We start from the raw sequence: 18962 nt of genomic DNA on the forward strand, positions 1-18962 counted from the left end.
AGCCTACAGTCTACCTTTTTGAAAATAAACCAGCATATATGAAGCAAAGTGTCAAATTCATCTTAGAATATATTAGCAATACTTAGAAGCAATAAAACTAAATAAAAATTTCTTCAAAGGATTAAGTCCCTCAGCCTTTAACTCAGTCTGACCTGCTTCCCCCACATGCCAATTAGAGTTCAAAGAAAAGATTCATACATTTCATTTACAGATCCATTGAACCTTGGGCACAAGTGATAAATCCTTAATAAGTCAGAAAGAGAGCTATATTTATTCTTAAAATTAACTAATTTTCACCCTGAAGTTAAGTGATTTGCCTAAAGACAATTCATTGAAATATCTGATAAGATGCCTTAACTCCATTCTACATTTCACATCACTGACCTGTTTTCCCATTTTAAGATTCTTACGTAGAAATGCTCACATGGGTCATCAAAGATTCTAGAAAAGATGATGACACAGAACAAGTTCATGTCTATACATGGAAACAAACTAACAAACAAAATCTCGTTTACTACAGTATTTACAGAATCTCATGGTGAGCAAAGAGTTCCCTAAACACTGCTTTGAATAAAATAGATGGCTAAACTTTCTAGAGAGGATGTTTCTTCTTTTATCTATGCTTGGAAAGCAGACTTACATTAATGCAGCAGTTGCTTTGGTGAATCCAGCAGCATAGACGGTAAACACACCTGACAATCAAACTGGTTGACTAGCTCTAGTGATTGAATTTCAGAAAAGGCGATGGCACCCCACTCCAGTACTTTTGCCTGGAAAATCCCATGGATGGAGGAGCCTGGTAGGCTGCAGTCCATGGGGTCGCTAAGAGTCGGACACAACTGAGCAACTTCACTTTCACTTTTCACTTTCATGCATTGGAGAAGGAAATGGCAACCCACTCCAGTGTTCTTGCCTGGAGAATCCCAGGGACGGCGGGGGAGCTTGGTGGGCTGCCGTCTGTGGGGTCGCACAGAGTCGGACACGACTGAAGTGACTTAGCAGCAGCAGCAGCAGTGATTGAGTTCAACTCTTTACTTAGGTGATTTGATGAATGTGTGTACACACACGCACACACACACACACTTTGGTTTTATAACAATGAACTTTCTTGGACTGTCCGCAGAACAATAAAGCACATTACAATTAGCCACTGGGAAAGAAAACCTTCTTCCTCGAGCTTTTAAGAATAAAGAAATTAGGAGAATAGAGGGATCTTACCTTAAGCCTCTTTGAAAAGCCTAATGTCAAATGGTTATCAGAGGCAAGACAATTCTGAAGGTGACTTTTCAAAGCATACTATTAAATAATTATAACTGTCACATCCATGAATTTTATTTTAAAAATACTGGGATTAACTTTATTGATTAGACAACAAATAGCAATATTATGCTGCAACTGGCAGTGATACAGAAAATGGAATGCAAAGGGTCCAAGCAGTGCATTATGTTCCTTTTCTCTACTTTGATTTAAGCTATTTCAAGCACTTCATGTTCTCCTGGGCCAGTTAACAGTGCTTTAACATTTTGCAGCTAAAATGTAACTACAGCAGAGTCATTTTCACAAATTCCTTATTTTTAGTAGTAGATTCCATTGTAATTTTGCTAGATCTAAACCTATCCTACAGAACCCACATTACACATAACTTTGGGGATAGAAATTAGCATAATTGAAATAATTCAATTTTTGGTAATTATAATTCTCACTTAAACCTAAATTAAATATGCCAAACTATAATTATGTTCAAATTTGCATCATGAAAATTATCCCCATTTTGCTCATGGCATCTTAAAACATCTAAAAAGGATCTTAAACTCTTAAGTTTGAGTCAAAAGGCCTTATTTTCACAGCCTTTGGGAAGAAGAGACTTATTATGCATTAAGCATATTTTGCCTCTTGGGAAAAGGAATATGGGTCCATTATTTCTTCACTACGTGATGTGCAGGATTTGTACTATAATCTTTGGGTACATCTAAGTTACACTGCAATTAATGAGCGCTGAGTACCTCAGCAGACAGTAAAAGATTAATGCTTTCTTTGGAGAGAATCCTTACGCAAAGCGGACCATGCTTTAGGACAAAGGGAATGGGAACCACAGACACAGAAAAAGCTCTAATACTTCAAAACTGGGCAGCTGAAAATAAGCACTGCTTTTCTATTCATTTTTAAATGATTAGAGACAGAAGAAAATCTGAAAACAATGAGAAATCACCTTTCAGCCCTGCAAACTACTTGCTGATTCTTAAGATTCCTATGAGCAAACTTTTTTTTTATTATTATTACTATTAATTTATTAATTTGGAAGGCAAGAAAACACACATAAATTATTACTCAATGTAAGCTGTCTTTCTAACTAAACTTTCTGCTACTTGATTTCATTAAATTAGCCAATTGATGTGATTAAGCTTGCAAGATGTTTTACTTATCTTCCTGTTTGGGACAGTGGGTGGATACCATCTAGGAATATATCGGTCAAGAAATAGATGTTTCTGAATGTGCAAAGCTGGCACACAGTCAAAACACACAACCAGTTTCTTACAAAGGCACACAACTAGTTTCTTACAAAAAACATATGAATATATCTCCAGTTGAGTAAAATATTCACATTAATACTGGAATAAGGCAGAAGAACCCTGGCTGACATCCCATCTGTTCTTACGAATTAAATTTAGAAATCATATGTAATATAGACATTTCTGTCTGAATATCATAAAGCCCTGACACATCCAGGCTTTCATTAGAAAGCCCTATGATGTGACTTGAATAACAATCTGTCTTAGCTAATTAGTATTTTCAGTTTAGCATATTCACTTCCAGACATATTGCTGTTTGCACATGGTAATTTAGGTAAACAGATACCATCCACAGCTGCATCAATTAACACTGCTAATCAAAACTGAATTCAGGTAATTAGGCACATTTATGCAAAAAAATGTATAATTTTGGAGAAAAACTAGATTCTTCAGTATTATGTCAATAAGTAAAAATCGCTTTTGCTTAAGAAGATGAAGAATGAGAGGATAGACATCCTTTTTAATATATACATCATGCAGACAGCATAAAAAAACCTCAAACTTTAATTGGCCTGTATTTTCAGAAATTGGATCATATTTTTCATAAATGTTTTCCTCAATGTTTCCACATAGTAAAGTTGATTCACATCTGCCTAAGGGTTTAATCATCATCAAACAGGACTCAAATGGTTAATGAATGCTCAAGTATTTATCCCATTTGTAGAGGTGTTGGTCAAACTTGCTCTCCCGTCTTGCGTCTTGCGTAGCATCTCTTAGGAGAGATGCTTTCAGTATATCTCATCTTATCACACATTTTAATTATCTCTGCTGCCAAGTACTTTCATTTGTAGTTAGAATAACAACAGAATTTCTTATTTTCCTGCAAACACTTTTAAACTTTCCTGGTTCTATGCAGTGCCCTTAAGTTGCTTTTCCATTCATTTTCAAAATGAATATTGTGAATTATTTTCCCTGTATTCCCATAGACAAAATCCAATTGTATCATTTTGATTAAATATTCTTATCAGTTCAGAAAAGCTAGGTTCCCTGTTGGTAGGTTATAAGTGACTCGTGACTAACAAGTCAGGATTGGGTGAGGTTGATAGGCCTAGAGGTGAAGCTATGAAAAGGAAAAAAGTGGATCATTTAACAAAAATCCTAACATGCATATGGGAAAATATAACTATCTCTACACCTGTATTCCTCTCTCTCAACTTCTCCTTTCTCTTTCGAACTCTGAAGTTAGAAAGTCTAAAATGTTATTTCTTAGTTTATTTCTTAGTGTAGACACCAGGCCTTTAAATGAAGCATTGGGTTTAGTTAGCATCCCAAGCTTTATTTAATGGTAATAGTCACTTTCAATCCAATTTAACAAACATTTCCTCAGTACCTACCTGTATCAAGCACTTCTCTAGGCCCTGTGGGTAGATATAGGGATATATTTGGACCTATTGCAATTCTGTGAGCCACACTCTGAGAATTTATAGACCAAAAGAGCCAGCTTTCAAAAGGTGGAACAAATTTTTGGGACCTCTGAGGCTAATTTTTTAGAGGTTTACTTTTTTTCCTAACTCATCCATGTTAATTCCTTTAGTCTCATAATAAATCAGGAAGCAAAAGTCAAAATTGTTTCATTAAATAGCATGGTGTATTTTTCTCATATTGCAGTCACCCCATAGAACTCATATCTTTAAAATACTTATCAAAAAAAATTTCCCCATATATTCCTTTAAACTCAATTGGCATAAACAACTGGACAATTCCCTAGGGAACAGAAATCAATCATACTCTGTGCTCAAATCCAGTTTCAAAGGCAGGAATTATAAAACTTGGAGGCACATTTTATCAGTGATTGTCCAACTATTCAACCAGCCAAAGTGGATGAGGGAAAATGAAGGTACCTCTTACTTGGACTCTATTAGACCCAATTATTTATGAATTTTAAATGAAAGATAGGTAAGCAAACACATTTTAAACATATTTTTTAAAAGAGCCTAAAGGTTGTTTTTTTCTGAACTAAATGGCCGATATTTGTAAAGGACAATTTCTAGTCTCCATGAAATGAGCCAAAAAGTGACGTTCATTGCCTGGAATAATCTGAACTGTTCTAAAGCACCTCTTCTCTTAGAGAATTAATTATTTCATTGAAGATCCTGTGATTTAGGAAATTCCTTCATCTGGGGAAAGTGCTAAACATTCCTGTGCTCACAATAAGCAAGTTTTGGCGAAGTGGAAGACTGAGGATAATGCAAGGGGAGCTCCGGTCTCAAAGACCTTGAAATGTGGCACTTACTTCCAACCCTGGCTGTGCCATTGACTTGACTTTAGGCAAATCACTCTCCACCCTTGAGTCTCAGTTTCTGGTTCATAAAATGTGGTTCATAGAGCCACCTCCCTTGGTTGAAGGGGGTACCTGGAACATAGGAGGTGCTCAGTAAATGTTGAAATGGAATAAACATCAGACAGAGATGGCTTCAGAAACGCTAAAGGCGTTTTAGTCAAAGTTATATTAAGCAGTTCTCTAGCTTTCAAGGGATTATGTAGAGGTGGTGTGATCATTTTAATACAAATAGCAGGTAATGCATCAATAGGCCACAGGCCATTGCACTGTATTAGGGCAACTTCCAATTCACTTGAAAACTAAAGCTAGGGAATTAACCTTCTCAATTAGCTGTAAAGTCAACATCAGAGCATTTATTGTCTGAGAGCATATTATTTTGTCAAACAAATTACAAAAAATAATTCATTGGACTGACAAAACCCACTAATTTTTTTCCAGAATGAGTGTCTGTTAAAGAGAATAACATCTTGGAAAATTCGTGTGACTTATTTTTTCACTATTATTGATTTTTAATACCCTGAAAATCCTCAAGTTTGCCACTTGTTCTCCCTCTTCAGCCCAGAACAATAAAATTGCTCATGGTGACCCTACTCTAAATTTTTGTGAAATTAAATTGCTGACTGACAAATAATACAGGATGTATAAAATAATACCATTGGTCACTTTTTAAACTGTATGTTTTATTGAACAGGACTCCAATTAGAATATGTGTCCCATGAAAATGTCAAACGAATTAATTTCGGCCTGTTAATGGCAAAAAATATTATTTCACAACTAAAAGTGAAAATGTCAGGTCTGGGACTGGATGGATTAGAAGGGAATGGATTGTCAGAAACAAAGGCAACAAAGAAATAAAAGCATCTTCTAAACACACTGAAGCAAAACAAATGATTGGATTTGGGATTTAACAAAATATAATCTTATTTGTCTTTGCTCTTTCACTTCCCTAAGATGATATGAATTTCTCTTCTCTGATCTATGATTTTGTGTTATGGGAGAGACGGCTGACAATTAACTGCAGCACAGAGAAGATGTTATCAGTAGTCTGGCACATTAGCTCTTTATGTTTAGAAAATGGTGTGTTTACAATAAATTAGAATGCCCCAAATTATCTTCATTCAGTTCTGGTAAGAGGTGAAACAAGAATAATCAAATTAGAGAAGACTGTTGATATGTCTGAAGAATTAGTAGTGTTTATTTTAGGGATTTGATTTAGCGGCAGGGTTTTTTTTTTTTTAAGTGAAAATATTATCAGGGAACAGCTGGATATTTTTTTTAAGTTTGACACAAATGTACCAAAACTAAAGCTGATAATCTACACTTTATCAGGCAAGGTACAGAAAGTATTTGTTTACCATTTATAGTTGAATACTAACCCCATGATTAAGAATTAGGAAATTATCCTTATAGCAAACAGATCTTAGTTAAGCATGTTATTAGTCTGTGCTGAGTGGTATTATCCCACTCTCTGGAGGATGTGAGAGTCACTTTGTTAGCTGAATAATCTCAGTCAGTCTATCACAAGTTTTTCATCTTTGACTTTCTTCATAGGCCTGGAGTAGAAGCCTATCATTATGAAGGATGTTAAAAGAGCACATGAAAAGCTTATATAAAAATAAACTATAGTACCTCGGGCTTCTTAATTTTTACACCATAATACCTTGGACTTTTCTACCTTGAAACATTCAGACTAATTTCTTTGATGACTAGAGAGAAATAAATTACATATGGAAGGAAGAGAACCTTTATTATCATTTTAATAGTTCACAGATACATAAAAGGAAGATGCATTCATCATGTGGTGGAAACTAAAACTAAAACTAAAAATATTCACTGACTTAGGGATAAAAATATTTAATATAGTATGAAAAATGGAATCAGTTTTTTGAAGCAACGTGAATACGCAACTTTTCACAAGGCTTCAGGAAAATTTAACAAAGAGAAATAAAACCAAGTCATTGAAAAGCTTTGTAAAGAACTAGTTTGCTCCTCATACAACGTTTTTGAAAAGACCTACGCTATCCATAGACTATGAGAGACCATGGGGAATAAAATGCCAGTTATCGGAAACAATCAACTTTTGCGAACAGCTTCATAAGCAACCATACTCAAAAGCCCCCATTTTTCAGGAGGCATCACATGGATTTAATATGGATCTAATACGCAATTTAGTGGTTAGCACTGGGTAAGAACAGATGTCACTGTTACTTATTCCGACTCTTTTCCAGCTATTTCTATACTCTTTTTCTATTGAGAACACACATTCTAAGTGTGTGAAGATGGTCTTCAGACTCCCTGCTTTTGTTGGTGTGGTGGTTTTGATGCTTTGAATGGGGAGGGGGTGAAGCCTAGGACTCTTCCACGTGCCCCCAATTATCTATATGTTATTCTGTATGCTCTGCCAACAGCATGCTTTTGCCTGAACTATAATCCTTCCAAAGCAGCATCTCATTCAGACGTGCAAAAATGAAAATTAAAATAGGAGGGTTTTTTTATTATTATTATTTGAATGACATACGACCTGCTCAATGTTTGCATTTAAATGGGCTGGCATAATTCAGCTCTGGCTTTTAATTTCAGAAGGGTTAATCACCCTAACAAAGGTCAATCAAACTTTAATCTTGAATAAAATTGCTACAGCCCCAATCACCTGCAGGACATCTATTATATTCCTATTTCCATGTGAAAGAATGCATTGCTTTCATTATGCATCACTAATCTTCTAACTCTTTACATTAGCACATTTTACCAAAAATATTAATTCCTTTGAAATTCTGACAAGAGTTCATTTCTACACATCTCAGGAGATAATCCTGTTTAAAAGAACGGGTGCATCAGCTGTGAACCACTTTCCTGGCCCTTTCTAATCCTCATAGACCTTTGCTCCTCCAACTGAGTTCCTACAATAGCAAATCTCAATTACACAAAATATTATGGAGGTTTAGGTTAAAACAACATTATATTATTTTAGGAACTTAATCCTCCCTATTGTCTGTGACTGCGCCATTCATCTACTTGTTTCTGTCCATAATGTTTACCGCGTTCAAAAGTTATTGATTTGGAGGCAGCACATGCTAACAATATTTGAATAGCAATAGAAAGACTCAAATTCATTAATTCGTTCACTTGATAAAAATGCATGGAGTGCCTATTATGTGCCACATACTACCAAGGGAGTGAGTGAAGTCAAAGAAAAAAAAAAGAAAGACTTTATCAGGAGAATAACATTCTCTTCCGAAAACGATGTCCAGAATATAATAAAATCATGATTTAAAACAGTAGTTCTAGCTTTTCTTATCAACGTCATTAAATTTTAGTGAAGACTGGAAATGCATTAAGTAAAAATTTAACCAAAATTTCAATAAACAGTTTTGTAAACTATCCAGACTCTTAAAGGCTTTACAATTTATACTCCCATAAAAAAGATTCATTTTTTAAATATTAGAATATGAAATCTGTCAAGTTTTAAAGATGAGCATATTCAGAATGTGTAGTCTCCTAGGGCTAGGAATAAAACCACAAGAAAGTTTATGGACTTATTAAAAAATATACGTGCTGTGCATTCATTTGTTTCTGAAATGTTATTTCATGATGTTTTAAAACTGCTATTAACACCAAAGATAAATAGCAATGGACAAAAAAAAAAAATCATTGTGCTTTTTTCTGCCATGACATAGTGCCTAGATGACCATGGAGGGAAAGTAAAAGACCCTTAACATTTGTTACCAATTACACTGCAAATTGATTGCCTTGGAATTATAGCAGGGCTGTGACACAGCATAAATAACCCAAACTTTGCCTCCCGCATGATTTTTTGAGATACTTTCCTCTCTCTTTGTACTCAGAAGAAGCACACAAGCATAGACACAGAGGCACACACCCCTCCTCATCAATATTCACATCCATTAATTAGCAATATGTGAAGGCTATCATTTGGGAAACTCCCCAGAGCATGAATATTCAATCAAGCAAAGCAAATCATGGTAAAAAGAAAATACAGGTACAATAGTCAATGGCCAGACTGGCATTGAGGAATAGCGCATGATCTCAAAAAGGAGCAGTTTTTCTGAGTGTTATAAAGAAAAAGCCCCAATCTCTTGCTTGACTTAAGACCTTAGACCTCCTCCCCCTCCACTTTGAGCATTTCTGTAAAGTGAAATAGAACTTCTACACATTCTATAACTATGATTGCTTTTATTTACTCTTATAACTAGGTTGACACAATAGAATAAAGAGGAGTAATAGATTTTATGTTGTTGAACAAACTAAATCCAAGTGCTATACAATATAATTGTTCAATTGGTATTTATTACCAAACAGTAATTCTGTAAACTGATAAAGATTTGCTAGATACAGTAACAGGCAAATATATTGCTTTATATTTCATTCTCAGCATCAAAAGCTATTTCATTATATTTCTGAGTTTCTATATTTGGAAAAAACTCAAAGCTTTCTGAGATTGTGCTGTAAGTGCTCAAGAAGCATATGGATCTTTCTCTGAATCGTCCTAGTCACACAACCAAAAAAAGCCCACTAACCATCAAATAAAAATCTTAATAAGAGAGCCCAGGATGTTGGATTATGAAAGAAACCTACCTTTGGCTGAACAAGTTCAAGATTTCTCATTTTGCCTCCATAGCTCTGCCGTTCCACCTTGAGCGAAAGTCGACTCCGAGTCCCTTGTGATCTTTGTGACAATGCCATCATATCACTGGCAAATTTTTCGATTAAACTTTGCAGACGTAGTAGCAACTTTGTTAATTATGATATTAGCCAGCTGGCAGGTACAATCAGTCAACCGCTGTAGGAGAGCCAGACAAAGAGACATCTAATCATTGCAACCAGAGCAGATAAATTTTGTTGCTTTCTCATACGTGTCACAGATTCCATCCTTTCTGACCCTCTCCTCAGCCATCGACTGTCAAATTTAGATTCTGCCAGCTCTGAGCTTCTCTTTATCCCTGCCTCAGATCTGAAACTCCTGGTTATCAGGAAGACACGCGTCACCAGCTGTCTCGGAGCAGGAAAGCAATCAGGTGAATACTACTTATTATCTTCTGTTGCTTTCCTGAGAAGTGACAAGATTGATTTGGGACCAAGAATACATTCAGATCTCAGACAGGTAGTTCCTGGGGTTTTTAGTTCAAACAGTAGGGTATGTGCAAAGTTGCAATAAGGAGGACTCCAACCTCAATGTTAAGGATATGGAATATTAGAATAAGGAGAAAATTTTTTAAATCTACCAGAGTTCCGTTTCCAGATGCCTTTGTCTTTACTTTTCCACCTTTGAGCTACCTTGGTAATGTCTTATGATCAGGTTGTTAGCAGGAGGAGCCAGCTTAATGGCTAAATAGCTTTAAGTAAACTCGTAGAAGTGATATGCTGACGTTAAGAAGTCTCTACTCTTCTGTTTTTCATCAAGAAGAGTAGTCTATAAATTCTGATTACTAGAACATATCCTCACATAAAAGTGCAAATTATATTTAGGCAAAATAATGAGAAACGAATTTGGGTGTCTCTACTAAGAATAACATACAACTTTAGATTCAGAGGTAGTTATCATTACATCCTAATACACATTTTCCCATCTAAAAGTCAGCCTATTGAATTATACAGAAATGTGTGTGTGTGTGTGTGTGTGTATGTGTTTGTGTGATAGCTGCTAAGTCGTGTCCAACTCTTTAGACCCCATGGACTGTAGCCCACCAGACTCCTCTGTCTCTGTAGTTCTCCAGGCAAGAACACTTGGAGTGGGTAGCCATTCCCTTCTCCAAGGTATCTTCCTGACCCAGGGATCGAACCTGGGTTTCCTGCATAGCAGGCAAATTCTTTACCCTCTCAGCTACCAGGGAAGCCCATAGAAATGTGTAGATATACGCAAATGTACATATAGAGAATTTAGTAAAATTTATATGCATATTAGCTAACATAAAATTCCTTAAAATGATATGACAGTATCTTTGAGAGTGAAACATTCACTTGGTCAATGAAAAGTTTGATCTGCTTGTTAAACCATTAAACTGATGTAATATTTACTAATGAATTATTTTCTCCATTGAAATATTTAAGCATCAATGAAGTAAAAAGTCTGCACTGCAAAGCTTTAGAAAGAATAAAATACATTATGATAATAAAAGTTATATTTATCAAGAAATTAGTAGGTCTGGGATGGAAGAATTTGGTGAAAAGTTAAAATGCAAATTTGAGGTGCCATTTTACATAAGGATTCTTTGTATCTGACTCCCTAAAAGGGACCAAAATGGTTATCTTTACCTGTGAAAATTGCAGTTATCAGGCACACATCAATCATGGTGTGCAGCCTAAATATACATTTTATTTTCACATGAAGATGTTCCTGTAACAGAGGGCCTGAAGTCCCTGCACTTGGTTTATTTAGGCTAAATTGCTGAACAGATAAATGTATTTAGTGGCAATCTGAAATATATACAATGAGGATAAGATCATTTAGAGAGCCATCAAACTACAGAGAAAGATACTTTCATCCTAGGAAGACAAAATGCTCCTTAAATCTCAGAAAGGGAGGGAGAAATATGATTTCAGGGATTCTTAAACTATATATAATACATATGTATACATATTATCTTTTTGAGCATAAGATATTGTTTATTCTTCACATGTTGGCCTGATATTAAGGAATGAGTTAGATGCCCTAAAAGCAAAAGAACGAAGAAATTGAAATTGTTGGAGGACAAGAATGTGTTGTAAAACAATGTCAAGGACAAAGCATCTTAAATACAGCTTTTAGAGATACTGTTAGGAAGTAAGCTGTGCCAATCACATTCATTGTCATAGCCTTGGCTACCATCATGGGGTCTGGCACATAGTACTTTCTTGAGAAATACATGGTTATGAAGAATGAACACTGTTGCACACATCCCCCTCAAGGCCTAATTTACGTGTTTTGAAAATTAATAATGCAAAAGAGATTATTCCCTTGGACTATGTTGATGTGTGCTAAGTCACTTCAGTCATGTCCAATTCTTTGTGACCCTGTGGACTGTAACCTTCCAGACTCCTCTGTCCATGGGATTCTCCAGGTAAGAATACTGGAGCAGGTTGCTATGCCCTTCTCCAGGGGATCTCCCCGACCCAGGGATCAAACCCATGTCTCTTAGTCTCCTGCATTGCAAGTGGGTTCTTTACCACTAGTGCCACCTGGGAATTCCAAAAAGAAAGGGCTCATCCGGATCCTGAACCTGGTACCTCTCCAAGGCGAGAACTGTACCCTGTAGACCAACCAGCCAGCCACCCTATGCTGATGGTTATGTTGATGGCCATCTATTAACTAGGGTATGTATTCATTCAAAACTATATCTTTAAAATACTGAAAAAGAGTTCATACTTAAAAAGAGTTCAAAATAGACATTCTCATAAGATTCCTAAATAAGTGTTTCCATAATGTTATTAGTTCCCTTGAACATAATTCTGAATCAGAAAGTCAAAATGAGTCAAAAAGCTCTTTACTGTTTGAAAGAAAAAAGAAACTTTTCCTTATGAAATTCCAAGAGATTTAAATGTGCACAAAGTTTTTCACTGCAGTAGTAAATATGGGAAAATAGAAACAAACTAATGTACCCCAAAATGGATATTATTAAATATTTATGGCAATTACGTGTATATAGTCATGAAATGATAATGAGGATGACTTAGAAAACAAAATTCTTCTGACTATGCTGACTGAAGAAAGCAGAATAAAGAATTGTACATACATTGATTACTGTACATGAAAACCTAAGAATACATATATTCCATATGCTTGACATTATATGGCCAATAATCCTAGTTGCAGTACTATTTGTAAGAGCAAAAACCGAGAATGATCTAAAAAATATCACCAAAGGAAACTGGTTAAATAAGTTCTATTATATCCATACTTTAGAATGCTGTATGGGATTAAAATCAACAAACTACTGATATTAAATTATTTCTGGGATTGTTTTAAGCAAAAGAAGAATTGTACAGAACCATGTTATTGTATGTTACCAATTTAATAAGGATTTTGTACATAATGCCTGTATATAAAGAGAATATTTCTGAAAAATACGCAAGAAACTGCCAACAGTGTTTGCATTAGTATGGAAACTGGTGCTTGGGGAGCAGGAGTGAGTGAGAACTACTCTTTACAGTCTATTCTTGGCTATTGTGTAAATTTATGTGTTATTTATTTAGGTGAAACATTAACAAATTTAACACTTAAAATTTTTTCCACCATCCCTACTTGAATGTGCAATCGGTATATTTTTGTTTCTTTACAAAAAATCCCAGACACTCTCCATTTCCCCATGTTACTAGACACGGTTCGCCAGCTTATGTTTGCCCAGCTGATCTGAAGGACACAGCACTGCTTTTCTGTGCCATAACATGACCTTGGCAACTTTTGCTTCCAGCTCTCATTTCAATGCTATTTTTTCCAGTTCTAAATAATTCATTTTTTTCTTCCAGTTTTATTAATGAATAATTGCATATAGCACTATAAAAACTGATATAATGATTTATATAGTATAGATGGTCTGGCTTACATACATCATGAAATGATTGCCACAATAAGTTTAGTGACATCCATCATCTCATATAGATACAAAGGAAAAGAAAAAAAAATCATGTTAGAGTCTCTTGGACAGCAAGGAGATCAAACCAGTCAATCCTAAAGGAAATCAACTCTGAATATTCATTGGAGGGACTGATGCCGAAGCTGAAGCGTCAATACTTTGGCCACCTGATGTGAAGAGGTGACTCATTGGAAAAGATCCTGATGCTGGGAAAGATTGAGGGCAGGAAGAGAAGTGGGCAACAGAGGATGAGATGTTTGGATGGCATCGTTGACTCAATGGACATGGTGAGTTTGAGCAAACTCTGGGAGACAGTGAAGGACAGGGAAGCCTGGAGTGATGCAGTCCACAGGGTGGCAAAGAGTTGCACAGGACTTAGCGACTGAACAACAATAACATTTTTAATAGCACTTGTTACATAAGTTGATTTTCCTCATACAGTAAATGCCAAAATGTTGACATTACTACAGCACCTCCTTTCTCAAAGGATGTTTTTCTTCCTTATAAAGGATTTAATTCAGCACATGAGAGACAAACTGAATTCTTACATTCTGAACAATTTCAGAGTTGTTTCAAGTAAGGCATCTTTTATTCATGTTACAAATGTACAATTGTTTGTCCTCTGACAGGCAGTTCACTCTCAAGGCTAAGTTCCCTAGATGCCAGCAGAATATCTAGAGCCAACGGGATACAAGTTGGAACACAGCAGCAAAGCCTAGTATATAATAGATTGTGAACTGGTAGTAACCCTACAGTTTGATGTGGGATTAAAATTTAAGATTTTCTTGTCTTTTCAAATACATGAATTTGAGAACTCATTATTAATTAAAAATATTATCCAAACAAGTGTCAATAGTTACATTCATAGGAATCTTTCAATTAGCAAATTTTATCCCTATTTGAAACAAATAAGGCTTTTTTATTTTTAAAAAGTGAGACTACCAATCACAGATGTTAGCCATCAAAATGCTTGGATTCACAACAGGCAATCTTTGGCCTCTACTACCTCATTTGTAAAACAGCATCTAACTGGTAGGTGAAGAAGATGCTTGAATGGGTAACTTGATGCAGCAGACACAATGGCCAAGGAATGGGAGCACTTGATAATGGGTGCTCTGATGAGCAACAGCGGCATTGTTGTCATTAATTATAAACACCAGTAGATGGTCCACAGCAGCTCTAGGATATAAAAAACTGCTGGTTCTTTTCATTCATCAATTTTTCTTTTCCAGCGAAAATGTTACCCATGAAATGGCTATGGTTCCATGTGTGTGTGTGTATGTGTTAGTCGCTGAGTCGTGTCTGATTCTACATGACCCTAAGGACTGTAGCCCACTAGGCTTCTCTGTCCATGGGATTTCCCAGGCAAGAATATTGGAGTGGATTGCCATGCCCTCCTCCAGGCGATCTTCCCGACCCAGGGATTGAACCCAGGTCTCCTGCATTGCAGGCGGACTCTTTATCCTCTGAGCCACAATGCCATTGGGTCCATATAGTAGTAGGTAATACTCAGCCTACATACCAGCACTTTTCAAACTTTCATGATCATGGGATACACTTTTTGACCTTGTTAAAATGCAGATTTTGATTTGGTAGGTCTGGAGTGGAGCCTGACACCCCACATTTCTGACAAGCTCTGAAATGACTCTGCTGCTACTAGCTGCAGAGTACCAATCACATACCACCATGGACTTCACAAAGGCTGAGAATGACATGGCAATGAATCTTAAACAACATACACATGTGTGCAACCAAATTAGAATTTTCTTTTTCTCTCATGCTTACCTCATTGAGCAGCAGTTACATTTCTTAGTTCTGAAGTAAATGCAAGTGTGCAATGGAAGGACAAGTAGAACGTCCTCCCTACATCAATTCCTAGTATATACAAAGGCAAGGGGGAAAACCCCAGTAATATCTTTCATAATGAAAGGATCACATATACAATGGCTTTTTAAGTGAAAAGGTAAAGATTTTAACCATGAGATATTTTAAAAGACTGATAATTGTTATTTCCTTTCTTGTCATAATAGAAGTATACAGCCATAGTTTATATTCACTCTGGCCCAATGACAAAACAAGGTATTAATAAAATCCTTTTTCTGGTGTAACTAAATATTCATGTATCTAAAAAAACTACTGAAAGCTAAATAGTATGATAGGTAAGAACACTGTACACTCAGTATGCTGATACAGCCTAGCTCTTAAGAATTCTGGAAACATCTGCTAAGCTTTCATTATTATTTGTATTGCTATGCGAGAATTCCTTTGATTTGCTTGGGGTTAACTGGTGAAAAATATAATTCAAATATGGTAAAATAATACTGTAAATTCTAAAACTCAGCACACAGGCAAAAACATTCCTAGAAGCTATATGATCCAGCTCAATTTTGGTTTGGATTTTTAGGCTTGGAAAAAAAAAAAAAAACAAACTGAGATTCATGGTACGAAAATATAAATATTCATAGCACAACCAAGTACCACAAATATACTCAAAATATTTTTGAAAACATTGTTTATGAAACAGTACTTACTTTTATTATATGCAACACACTCTGATACTTCTATTTTTCCTTTTACCTTTTTCTTTTAATGCTGGTCATGCTTTCTGTACTCAGTTGATTTTATGGCCCACTAATTAGTTATTCAAACTTCTGAGTTGACAATAATGCATCCTTGGGTAACTTCTGGTTCTCTGGAAATTTATAGATGCAACAGATATTCAAGAACTGAGTACTTGTATGATGGTCATGGCACCCCACTCCAGTACTCTTGCTTAGAAAATCCCATGGATGGAGGAACCTGCACCCCATGGCTGCAATCCATGGGGTCGCTAAGAGTCGGACACGACTGAGCGACTTCACTTTCACTTTTCACTTTCATGCATTGGAGAAAGAAATGGCAGCCCACTCCAGTGTTCTTGCATGGAGAATCCCAGGGACAGGGGAGCCTGGTGGGCTGCCGTCTATGGGGTCGCACAGAGTCGGACACAACTGAAGTGACTTAGCATAGCATATGATGGTCATAGACCAAAATACATGTCAGAGAGCCTGTACAAGGGCATTTCAATGGCAGCTAAAAATTAGAAACCACATCTCCACCAATACACCTAATATAAATGTTTTCTCCCCTTCCTTCTTTGGAGGATAATATAAGAAAATCACCTTTCACACTTAGGTAGGATTAAGGGAGGTCAAATGACCCAATTACTATTTAAGAAGCAAATTAAGAATTAATAAGGGTCAGAACTCTTGAACATAAGGAAATGTGCAGGTAGCAATGTAGAGTTTTTTAAATAAATTCTAAAACAGTAAACTGCATTGACCTGGGAGCTACATTGGTGAACCAAACGAATACTATTCTAACATAAACTGGAACTCTTTGGGATTTGTAAATCACAGACAAACATAAAAATAAGATTTTGGCTTGTGTTGACATGTTGACTCACTTCATGTGGGCAAGGACAAACCTTTCAGAAGTTCAAGCAGCACAGAATTATTACAGACTAAGAGGAGTGTAGGCACTTTTGTCTCAATTATACAGAATAAACAGAGCAGTCAAGTATGAGAGATAAGAAACTAAAGGAAATAAAATCAGGAAACCTAAATGAAGTTCACTGAAACCACATATCTTTGCTTGGTTGGTTGTTAGATCTTTTTTTTTTTTTTTTTTTTTTTCCCAATGGAAGCATCAAGTAATAAGTAAGTAGGTAGCAGAGAAGTAAGTACATAAATACATGGAAAGCACGTTCCAGATGGTAGTAAGACAAACTGTTTAGAGGAGAGTAACACTACTGAGTGGGTAGTACAGAGGAGTTCTGCTTGAAGGATTGAGTAACATTCCTTATTCTTTCCTGTACAGTTCTTCTCAGATTCCATATGGGAAATACAAGAATAGTGATGAAAGAATCCCCAGTGCAGTGTTGAATACCATGTGGGGGCTTGAGAGTTACTTTGAGTGTAAGGAAGTTAGCTGAATATTTTTAAAACAGCAATATGATAGGGTTATGAGTAGGGATTAAATTCCTTATATTTTTTATTTCTAAATGGTTCGAAGGAAGTTATTTATTCTGATAATTCACCAATAGTTATTAGTATATTTAGTGTATGCATGTCAGGATAAAGTATATGTTTAATAGACTAGCAGATCATACCACAATATTCTTCCTTTCAGAGAGAAACTTTTTCATAATCCTCTCAAGGGCTTCTGGAAACATCAGTTTTTTGCTCAGCTGAATTATTCTGACAGCTTTGACATTACGTTATCATCACAAGACTGTGATACACTTAAATGAAGATTCACAGGGAATTAAAAATAAAAAGAATTAACACAAGTCTGCAAAATACCAGATGAGAATATCAAAGGTTACTCAGATAAAAACTTGATATTTTCTGGTTCAATTAATCATAACTTTATGTGCTTTAATGCAGGAAGCAAACAATCCATGCTGTTCCCTCAACATCCCTCCATTCCCACTTCACACAAGTTGCTACATCCGTATTTCATTTTAGACTTTTTTTTTTAAAGAAATGTTATTTTAGCATCCTATACCCTAGAATGATCTTTCCATATGGATTAGTTCTGATTCTAACTGATTTTCCCTGCAACTCAGCCTTTTTTCAGTCCAATCAAAAAGAGGAATATTGCCTAGCAGGGTCTTTATAGTTCTATGATAGATTTTTCTAAGCAAGCGCTATGCCTCTTACTTCAATCTGGTCCATCAATAAGATATCACGCTAACATACAATAAACTAAATTGCAAAGATCAGTCATTCTTACTTTCCATGCAAGTCTGGTCCTACAAAGCACTCTGTGTGCACACTCAAACACACACACAGTGAAATACTCTTAACTCTGGTGGTCCCTTCCAGAGTCACATCATTTAATTGCTTTGGGAATTTTTTTTTTCAAGAAAGTTTATCAGGACAACAATGACAAAAATGTCCAACATGAAAAGTGGACATGTTTGTACCTGAGTTTTAAATGGCAATTTTTATTTGTTTCTATGATCATCCATTTATTTTAAGAGCACCAGCTAGAACTGGAGTTTGGAAGACTACGCATGAAGAGGAAAGATGAAACAGATGCAATACACAGTTAAGATCAAAGAGCCCCATCAATTCATTCGGAGAGTCAAGATCCAGCTGAGCCTCGGAGCCTTGTCTGCATAATAAGAAAGGTTGACTAAAACATAAGGATTAAACAGATGAGCTGTCTCCTGCAGAGGCGCGGGAGGGAAGCCCCACTGAGACACTTGTAAAGACACTTTGGAAGCGCACACCTGCTCTTCCACAGTCAAACCTACAGGAGACCAGCCTGGCCAAGACGTTCCACTGAAGTACTAAATCGCTAGACTGAAGAGAAAAAAATATATGTCCAATGGATGTCTTTTTATTTGTCAAGATCTTGTTTTCAGTCCCAGAAAATGACAAATTAATAAATCACCTCCATTTTTCCAAGGTGACTTACCAAGTGCTTGCTTTTCAAAACTGAAAAAAAATAAACTGCAAATTTTCCTATTTCATTAAACAGTATTAGGACAAT

The 18962-nt window shown here is 36.0% G+C and overlaps 1 long non-coding RNA gene across 3 annotated transcripts in view; it reads right to left on the reverse strand.

Moving 5' to 3' along the window:
- The window catches only part of LOC102390919, a 108919-nt gene that overhangs the window by 25744 nt on the left and 64213 nt on the right, over positions 1-18962 (reverse strand). For all 3 annotated transcript variants that reach the window (XR_006550481.1, XR_006550482.1, XR_006550480.1), the window contains 2 exons: positions 15953-16113; positions 9448-9652 (listed from right to left, as the gene is read on the reverse strand). This is a non-coding gene — a long non-coding RNA (uncharacterized LOC102390919). The remainder of the gene's footprint in view (positions 1-9447; positions 9653-15952; positions 16114-18962) is intronic.

This window comes from Bubalus bubalis, chromosome 4, assembly GCF_019923935.1.
Source record: "Bubalus bubalis isolate 160015118507 breed Murrah chromosome 4, NDDB_SH_1, whole genome shotgun sequence".
Taxonomy (NCBI): Eukaryota; Metazoa; Chordata; class Mammalia; order Artiodactyla; family Bovidae; genus Bubalus; species Bubalus bubalis.